Source organism: Nelumbo lutea, chromosome 5 (genome assembly GCF_056320005.1).
Source record: "Nelumbo lutea isolate HS-2025 chromosome 5, American lotus-T2T, whole genome shotgun sequence".
In the NCBI taxonomy this organism is placed as follows: domain Eukaryota; kingdom Viridiplantae; phylum Streptophyta; class Magnoliopsida; order Proteales; family Nelumbonaceae; genus Nelumbo; species Nelumbo lutea.
Genome location: NC_142688.1, coordinates 51201017 through 51211935, shown reverse-complemented (window position 1 = coordinate 51211935; position 10919 = coordinate 51201017). Strand labels below are relative to the sequence as shown.

Genomic DNA, 10919 nt, shown 5'->3' with positions numbered 1-10919 from the left:
ATGGTAAGGTTGAGACCTACAAGGCTCGTCTTCTGGCGAAATGGTACACTCAAAAAGAGGGAATCGACTATGAGGAAACCTTTTCACCCGTGACAATTCTTAGATCCATTAGAAATCTGCTAGCTATAGCAGCATTCCATTACTACAAGATTTGGAAAATGAATGTCAAAACCGTGTTTCTAAATGGAGATCTTACTGAAAATATCTATATGCAGCAACTGCAAAGTTTCATAGTTGCAAGTTAGGAACACATGGCATGTAAACTTAACTGATCCATATATGGACTTAAGCAAGCTTCTAGGATCTGGAACATCCGATTTGACTCTATCATCAAATAGTTTGACTTTGAGTATAATCCATATGAACTCTACGTTTACAAGAAGACCAATGGGGATAAGGTTACATTTTTTGTTCTATATGTAGACGACATTCTACTCATTAGGATGATGTAAGAATGTTGACTATGGTGAAAATATGGCTTACTACAAATTTTCATGAAAGATCTTGGATAAACATTTTATATCTTGGGACTTCGACTCTATAGAGATAAATCGAAAAGGATAATAGGATTATCTCAATCTATTTACATTGACAAAATAGTTAAAAGATATAGTATGGAGAACTCTAAGAAAATAAATGTTCTTTTCAGGCATGGAGCCACTCTTTCCATGGAAATGTCTCCCAAGACACTTGAGGAGATTAAGGGCATGAAGGAAGTTCCCTATGCCTCTGCCATATGAAGCATCATACATGCCATGCTGTGCATTCGACCAGACATTGTTCAAGCCGTAAGTGTGGTAAGTAGATACCAATCTAACTCAGGACAAGAGCATTGGACTGCAATGAAAAACAAACTGAAATACCTTTGAAAGACAAAAGAGTTTTGTCTGGTATTCGATGGTAGTTCATTACAAATCGTCAGGTATACATATATCGACTACCAGTTAAATCCAGATGGTAGAATGTCTACATCTGGTTACATCTTCACGATGTGACCCTGTGTAGTAAGAATAACAGTCTACAACCCAAGTCGAGCACATTGCCGTAAGTGAGGCTGCCTGATGGATGATGGTGTTCATTCTAGAATTTGGAATTCAGCACATCACTCATTCCACTGTTGTGTTACAACACTGGATTTGCGGCTGATTGATGTTAAAAGGTAGCATCAACGGAGAATGTGGCAGACCCATGAACTAAGCCACTGACACAGAAAGTGTTTGAGAAACACGTGGAAAGTCTGAGACTTCGACTTTTACCCGATTGGTCCTAAGTGCAAGTGGGAGCTGCTAGACAGTGTATGTCCTTAGCTCCAATCAGATTGATGTACTTATTGTCATTTATTGTAAATGAATAAAGTGCATATTTGATTCATGTTATTATGGTGTGTTTCTTTGTAATACCCTTAAATTAGACACATATAAGACCTGTGTTAGTTTAAAATCTTCACAGCCATTGGATAGATCTTGGGAGATTTATCCTGCCAAGGCTGACATTGATGTGCCACCAAGTTGGTTGGGGTGGCTTGTCTCAGTAGCCAGGGTGAGACCTAATGTACATGCAGCGTGGGTTTTCTTGAAATCCTAAACCAAACCAAATTTCAGTGTTGCTTTGGACCTTGGAGACAGATGGGCAAAATTGGAATGTTACACTTGATCCTTAGACTTGATTATGGTACAACACTAGGTGTCGGATTGGGCTATTTTTGATGTGCCAATCAGTGAGATCCTTAGAGGGGGTCAAAACCTAGGTATGTTGGGACAATCCGAGAATTTATTTGAGTAGGTGATCATAGTGACAAGATCAGCCCCTTTTTCGGATAAAGTGAATGATCGGGGAAATGCACTCTCTCTGATGGAAACCTAAACTGCCGACAGTGGATTTTAAATGTGTTTGAAATTTGGTTTTGCAAAATATATTCATATAGAGATATACTTATATATTATCTTTTCACAACTTGTTTGCAAAATATTTTAATTCCCAGATCCATGTGAGTTGAGAGTGTAGCACTATACCTTATAGCCAAGGGAGAGGTCTTCTCTTGTCAGGTAGTGTTTGATCATTAAGGATTGAGAGGTTAAGTGTAAGACCATTGAGGGTTATACCTGATGGGCTAATCTTGCATCTGCCCGCAGTCTTTGGGCCTTCATAAAATGGCTGAACTCAAGGACTATTTAGTGTAAATGTTGGACCTGTTAAGAGCCTATGGTGATGGATTCAAGGGTTTATTGTATTCAACAGTGAATTCGACCAGGCCTTATAACAGAGGCTAGGCTGAACCAATGTGCCTGATGTGTAGATCGATAATAGAGTCCCATGCCATACAAAGAAAGACAAAATAGCCATCATTAAAAGGAAGTGAGCCTAAAAGCTTAATGGGCCTAAAGCCCATTTCAAATTGGGTTAATTGGATTAATTAAATAGGGGAAAATCTGGGTATGGATCAGTAGATAAGGATAAGAGGATAACTCTTATCCACTTAAAGAATCCAGATCCAAATCGAGTTTTTTGGATAAAGGAACTCCTAATTTAATTAGGAAAAGTTGATCTTGATCTGTAGATAAGATAAGAGATTATCATTACCACTTGAAGAGTTTAGATCCAAATAAAGATTTGGATCAAGAAACTCCTAATAAGATTAGGAGATTGTCTCTTTAAGGCTATAAATAAATGACAGACCTGAAAAAGATACACAACAACACAGAAGACAATTCAGTTTGACTGTTTCTATTTTCAGTTCTTTCTCTCCCTACTCTTGCCACCCTACCCTGTTCAATCTACATTTTCTTGGAACTGATCAAGATTAGATCTTGATGTTGTTTTTTGTTAGAAGAAACAATTCTAAAGTTATGCTCACTACCCCATTCGATTCTTGTTGAAGAATTAGAGGTTCTTGGTGAAGAACTATCTGCTAATCCTACCTCATCCTAAGGTATGCCATGTTCAGTGGAGGGAGGATTTGGTACAATCTATAGGTATATCCCTATCTAATCTTGTGAGAAACTTTTTGTGTGGATTCTGTATCAGGTATATCCCTATCTAATCTTGGTTTCAGATTTGGTCTGATTTGGTTACAAGAACGAACATTGAAAAAGTAGTTTTCTAAATTGGGAATACGATTCCCGAAAAGGAGCAAAGAAATTTTTGAAATTTTGCTTAGCCTTCCTACATGGTTTGGCCATTCATATGATGGATCTCCCATCCCTTCACCAGTTTGGTCTGCAAAATTTGTTATATAAATTTTTAGAAAATATATCTTGAAAATAAATGTTAAGAACACTATTAATTAATAAGTTTTTGTTAATATATAAATTTTAACTATTATTTAAATTTTTGATAAAATATTTTATCTATTATATTTTTAGAAAAATTCTATTAAAAATTCACTATTTGTTTTCTATAAATTATTCTAAAATTTCATTGCTAATTTCTAAAAATATTTTCTTTGAACAAGAATTGCCTCCTTTGTCTTATAGCTCCATTGCGATGAACTTAATTTTTTGAAGCATTATGTGATAGGTCAAATGGATCTAATTGGTTCCCTAGACTTTGTCAAATTTTCTAGAGTAATAAGAAATGAACCAAGGGACTTAAAGTTGTTATGCATAAAAAAGACGTAGTCTTTAGGTTGGGTTATTTGAATACTTGAAAACTATTTAACCCACTAGATTCAATTACCAATTTATACCAAATTGGACCAGTATAGTTTGATCAATTTAACTTTGTAGTGCAATTTTCAAAATAAAATGAGTAGGATCGGATAATTTGAATACCCAAAAATTGTCCACTTGCTAGCTTCAATTACCAATTCATACTGAACTAGATGGATCTGGTTTGATTGGTTCAACCCAATTATGTAATTTGAAAACAAAAAGATCAAATAAGGGATTTTTTTTACTAAAAAAATAAAATTTTAATTAGAAACTAATATAAAAATCAGAAAAAATAAGGGAAGATAACAGAAAATTTATTAAAATATTATTTAATAAATAGAAAAGTGATAAAATTACGGTAATTTTCTAAAAAGGATAAAAAAATTATATAAGAAGAAACTTAATTTTTTTAATTTACTAATAAAATAAGAGAAATTTCCACTAAAAATGACAGAAGTTTTTTACATATTAAAAGTGATATTTATCAACAAAATATTAAAAATGAGGAAGTAATTAAAAATAAGGGAAATATTAAAAATCAATAACTTGCTTTACATGCTTAACTTATTAAGTAATTATTAATTAAAATATATTAAACAGCTTTGCTTTATTAACTTACTCCATAGTAAAATTAATTTTACAAATTTATTAAAAATTAAAATTTCAATTACTAATAAAAATTAACAGAATAATAAGCAATAAAAAATTATTAATAGACTTAAGAAAAATTATTTTTGTAGTTAAAATTTGTATGGATTAATAAAAATATGATTTAATTAAAATAATGTATTAATTTTAATTTTAACTTGATAAAAATAGTAATAACTCGCCCTAATCCCTTCTAGAGTTTTTTTTTTTTTTTAATGTATTAACAATACATTAATGCTAAGACGGATAGGGTTCTACTTTGCCCAATTACAAATGTCCTGAAACTCTTGTATAAATGTCACTTAAAAACTAACAGGTAACACCATTAATACAAATTAATAGTCACAGAACTAATAAAATGTTAATAAAAATAATACAAATTCATCTAATAACAGGTAACTCAAAAGTAGTTTGGATTGATATGATGTTGATGTCATAAGTCTTTTAATAACACCATGCATTGAACTTGCGCGAGAGCCGGATATAATAAATAAATAATATTGTTGGTTGATTACGTGGCAATTGTTATATATATGAATTATATGATGATTCTTTTTCTTGAAAAATACAAAAAGAAAAAGCTAAAATGCGCCGTTGCCGGGGATCGAACCCGGGTCACCCGCGTGACAGGCGGGAATACTCACCACTATACTACAACGACTTGAGTTGATATTTATAAAACTGATTTATTAACATGAAGTCTTGAACCTGTTCCGCCCCATTTCCGTTAATCGGGCATAATGTTGGTGGATCAACCTGAACTCAATGAAAATTGATTCGAATTCAGCCTGAAAAGACCGGATTAAAATGGGTTTACAAGTTAATCCGATCCATTGAAATCCCTATATATAACAACTCTTAATCCTTCGTATTTTGATGCAGAATGTCAATATAGCCGTTACTAAGAGAATGTGTTTTTTGTTCATGGGGCGTGGATGGAGGAGGTGGTATCAATTGGGTGTGTTACCCTATAGATTGCAGAACATTCACTAATTATATTTCATTAAGTTGTGTCATGCGTTTGGTAAATTAAGTTGCTTGCTCGTAATTATGGACAAAATCTGTAAATTAAGTTATTTGCTCGTTAAGGCGGTGTTTGGCACCATGTATATCTTGTGGATGGGACTGTTTTGGTCCCATCCGTGGGATTTGGTCCCGTTCGGCTGGATGTGGATGGGACTGGTCCTTTTCACACCCCAATATATCATCAATGGGAAAAACTCGTGGATACATCTCGTCTATGATTTATTTTTGATTCATGCTTCAAGGAGTAAGGGTCAGAGTCTGTGTAATCTAAGACAGACTACAAATATACAGAGATATACCTTCAGTTTTATCTCTAAAATTTCTACAGTTGTATTTCGATTGTATGATCTAAAATATTAATTGTTTACTTAATTTTTTAATTTTGATAAAATTTTAATATTTTTATCAATAAAATAATATTTTTCAATATTTAAAATATAATTTTTAAAATTTTAATTATTTTATTATTGTTTCATAAAAAAAATAATATTTATTGTAAGGTTTTTAAAACCGACCTAGAGTGAACCGGTCAAGGGTCTAGTTCCTGGGTCGAACGGTTGGCCCGTTCTAACAAAAAAAGAAAACATATTAAAAATATTAAAAAAATAAAAAATGGTCAAAACTATTGAACGGTTTGAACGGTTCAATCGCCTGGGTCAGTTGTTTGCTGACCAAATCAATGTTTTTTTTTTCTGCAAATTTCCATTTTTTTGAGAAAAAATGGAAGCAATCACCTGACTGGTTCTCGGCTTTTTCGGTCTGACCATCCGGTCCAGTCCAATTTTGAAAACCATGACTTATTGGTTAATATTAATTCATTGGTGCATTTTTTAAAAATATTTATCATATAAAATGCAAAAATTAGATATTTATGATTAACTGTGTAATCATTCATAAAATGTATATGAAATACATGGAATAAAAAAAGTATGGTGTGGATTGGCCCAATCCACACAATTTGTCCATAGTTCAGAACAATTGTGGACTGTGGTGTGGTGTGGATTAGTCCCTGCCACAGGGTGTGGTGTGGACTAGTCCACACCCACCAATTTCTCATCCATACTACAGAACACTCCCTAAATATCTAATTTTTGCATTTTATATGATAAATATTTTAAAAAATGCATCAATGAATTAATATTAACCAATAAATTTTAATTTTTATAAAAAAATAAAAAAATAAAAAAATATATTTTTTATTTTAAAAAATATTATTTTATTGATAAAAAATTTATAAAAATTAAAAAATTAAGTAAAATAATTAATATTTTAGATCATACAACCGAAATGCAACTACAAGAATTTCAGAGATAAAACTAAAGGTGTATCTCTATGTTTCTACAATCTATCTTAGATCACACAGCCTTTAACCCCTACTCCTTGAAACATTGGATCAAAAAACAAACCGTGGACGGGATGTATCTGCAAGTTTTTGCCGTTGACGATATACTGGGCTGTGGATGGGACCCGTCCACGCTATATTGGGGTGTGGGCAGGACCGGTCCGTCCATACCCAATCGAACAGGTCTTTGTCTCGTGGATAGAACCAAAAAAACTAAGATTTCAACTACTTTATCTTGGTATACCTATATAGTCATTAATGGCTTGAGATCATCACCATTTTCCTATCTTAGTATACATATCTATTCACAAAAAAAAAAAAAACATACCTCTATAGTTCTTAATTTGACTATTTTTTTTTCTTTTTGTTGATGTATTTTTTTTCTTGTAAATTGTAAAAGAAAAGAAATGCAAATGGTACCTATCAAGACGAACTACTTTTTTTTTTTTTTTAGAAGTAGGAAGTGAATTATTTTTTTGTATTTTTATTCCATATGTTTTTATAGATGGATTGCTATTTTAATAAATATGTCAATAAATTGTTTTAAATAGCAAATTAAATGTTTTGATATAGGTTTACATAACCTTTACATATGATTAAATAATTTTATAAAATACAAATAAATGATCTTCGAAGGCGGGGTTGTAAGTGCCTCTAAATAAGAGTGACCAATACTTTTAGTGGCAATTATAAATGTTACTATAAAGCATAACTAGAATTCTTAAAATTACTTTTAGAGGTAGATAAATTTGCTTTAAATTTAATTAAAATGCATCTAAAAATGTACACTTGGTGGCATTCATACATGCCTCTATATGATGTTTTTAGCGATAATGCTAAACAGGCATGATTATGTGCCTCAATATCTTATTTTTGGAGGCATTTATCAAACGTGCCTCTAATTATTAGTCAAATTCCTCTATAACATTTAAAGGCTAGGCATTTAGAGGCAATTACCTTAGTGCTTTTTATTCTTTTTAGAGGCAACTTTTTTTTTTTCTTTTTTAAAGGCATTTTTTGTTGCCTCTATAGATGATTTTTCTAGTAGTGGAAATAACTATGAGTTTTTAGCATATTTCTATAAGCATCTTTCATTAGTAGCCAATTATATTCCAAAGGGAGAGGATTTCACTCTCATTCAAATTTTATTTATTTGTTTTATATTCAAATTATAGTTGATTGGTTAATTGTGAGAAGAATAAAATTTTAATCCTAATAACTAAAATAAAATAAAATGCTAAAGTTAATAAAAAATAGGAAAACTTAACAAGTCTTTTTCTAGTAACTATTAAAATTAAAAAATTGAAAATAAAAACACATTTCAAATATAGTTAAAATAATTAATATTAATAAGATAATGAAAGTTAATAATAAAAAGTAAAAAATATTAAAAGTAATAAAATAAATCATTTGCATTCCATATAAAAGTTATAAAAATTAATTAAAATAATAATAATGGTCCAATTAGAAATGTCATAAGACTCCTACTTAGGGATGATCATTTATAACTTAATCCAACCTAACTAGACCTACAAATTTGCAAGCTCGTTCAACTATTTTTTCTTCTGAGCTAGGTATATCTCATATTTGCACCAAGCCCACGCATATAGTGAGCAAAAGGGCTGTAGAGGGATTAGATTCAGATTGGATCCAGTTGGATCCACACTTGCACACGATTATGAAATCTCTAAATCTGCATTCGAATCCAATTATTATGTTAGACATTGCATCGAATTTAGATTTAATCCACAACCATCTTATTATGTTTAAAATGACCAAAAAATTAAAAAAAGTGGAAAGCTAATTATTTTTAAAGTATATATGTATTATAAATTTATATAAATATAAAATATTAAATTTATCAATTATAAACTTTATATAATTTTACATATATATGTACCTACATACATACATACATACATACATACATACATTCACACACATACACACACACACACACACACACACACACACACACACACACACACACACATATATATATATATATAACAATTTTTTATTGGACTTGGATTTTAATTGGACTAGACAGGGTTAAATTTGCCTTTGATCCGATTATTAATCGAATGCAAGTTCTAAGATCCATATCTAGGACAATAGATTCAGAATCAAACCAGGCATTAGACTTTCAAGCTCCATTGAAAGCCCTAACATGTAGGGCCCAAGCTAAGCAAACCTTAAGATTGACTATTTAGAAGTTACATACATACATACATACATACATACATATATATATATATATATATATATATATATATATATATATTTAAATAACAAATTTTATATTAATATATAAACTATCAAAATCTAGCCCTAGATATTTTATTTTATTTTATTGGTACATTAGGCTACATAATGGGGGTCACTCATCAGCCATAGCTCTTTGGCCTTAATATTACTAACTTTTATTTGAAAATAGTGAAAACCCAAAAATAATGCATGCATGCGTTGTACTTGGTTTGGTTAGAGGTGTAAATTGGGTTGTTTGCCTATGGCCCGAAACAGCTTGGCACAACCCGACATGACGGTCCACAGACCGTGCTATGCCCGGCACGACCATGCAAGCCGTGCTGGGCCTGGGGTTTTAGGTCCACGGGTTGGCATGGCACGACACGACCCGGCCCGTAGCCCGGCCCACGACACGACCCATATATAAATATATATATATATATATATTTTATATATAGTTATATAATATTATAAGCAATTTTATACACAATTCATATAAAATTAAAATTTTAAGTTTTTTATCAATTTTTTTTAAATAAATAGCTTTGGCCATATGCATGGCCTGACCTGGCCCAAGGCTCGACCCATGGGCCAGCTTGGCCCGTGGCATGGCACAAGCTTGGGCCGTGGGCCATGCCAGGCCGACCCCCAAAATTTTCACTAGGGAGGGCGGCACGACCCATGATGGCCTGTGGGCCAGTACGACACTGCTCGCACTTTGCGCAGGCTATCCCCGGGCCATGCCATGCCGACCCACTTTACACCTCTAGGTTTGGTTCAATCCAATTGCAAATGTCACATTGGTAGTAAGGGTGCAACATGGGGGATTTGGTTAGGTTGACAATCAACCAAATCCCAACCCAAAGTTTTACACCTCTAGGTCAGGCTTTAGATTAATTTAATTATAGCTACAACCTTATTTCATATATTTACTAATATTTAAGTAATATTTACAAAAAAAAAATGTAATATTTAATTATTAATAATATAAAGTAAATAAAATAGAACTAATATAACATTTAACTAGCAGTGATTTATTATTTTTGTTAAAAATTAATAATATTATTAATCCAATTTACTAAATTACTAAATTATTTTTATAATAAATTATTTAAATAAAGATTAATGATTTTCAACAACATTGCATTCCTTCCTCGTAATAGTTATTGATTTTTATTGTTTCACTTTCCACGAATTCCGTGCTTCACATAGATCCCCACTACTATATGTATAAGACAATGTGTCCTGTTTTCTTTTTGAATTTTAATTGAAAATATTGTAATTTTCATCTTAAATAGACCTAAGTATGTCAAGTGTCCCTAACCTAAAACCTACAACCAAACCTGGTCATAAGTAGATGAATGATTGAATGTGCTCGATATACCTCAACACTCACTGATATGGGATTCAATTTTGCGTTCTTGCCCAATTACTCAAGTCTTGTCAGTTGACTTTGATCTACCTACGAGTTTCTTCGCTACAAAAGCTATTTATCCAATTTCTCTACTTATGAGTTTCTTAACACATCTTGAGGCTGAAATAAAGTAGCCCATAGGCTAGCTCAATATGCCATTAGATATCTATATTCATATATTAAAATTGGGCTTGCCATGTCAACAGCCTTCTCCTTTCTTCCTTATATTTATCTATTTTGTGGCTTTTTATTTATTTATTTTAATTGAACAAAATAACTCAAAGTAACCAATCAACTTCAAGTCTTTAAGACTTTCAATTCTCCTCGTTAACTCAAAGTAGCCATTTATTTGTTTCGTATTCAAATTTAATTAGTTATCTAATTGTTAGAAAATTATAATTTGAAACCTAATAACTAAAACTAATAAAAATTTATTAATGTTTATAAAAGATATTAAATTTTAATAAATTTTATATCTAGCAACTATTAAAAATTAAGAACTTAGGGTAAACTACAGAGACCCCTCCTGTCCTATGGGGTCTGTGACAAAGACCCTTGTACTTTGTTTTGTGACAAATACCCCTCTGTAGTA

The 10919-nt window shown here is 31.6% G+C and overlaps 1 non-coding gene across 1 annotated transcript; it reads right to left on the bottom strand.

Moving 5' to 3' along the window:
- Positions 1-4887: 4887 nt before the first annotated feature.
- On the bottom strand, positions 4888-4959 carry TRNAD-GUC (transfer RNA aspartic acid (anticodon GUC)). Its single transcript has one exon. It is a non-coding gene; the product is annotated as a tRNA-Asp (tRNA).
- Positions 4960-10919: the final 5960 nt, after the last annotated feature.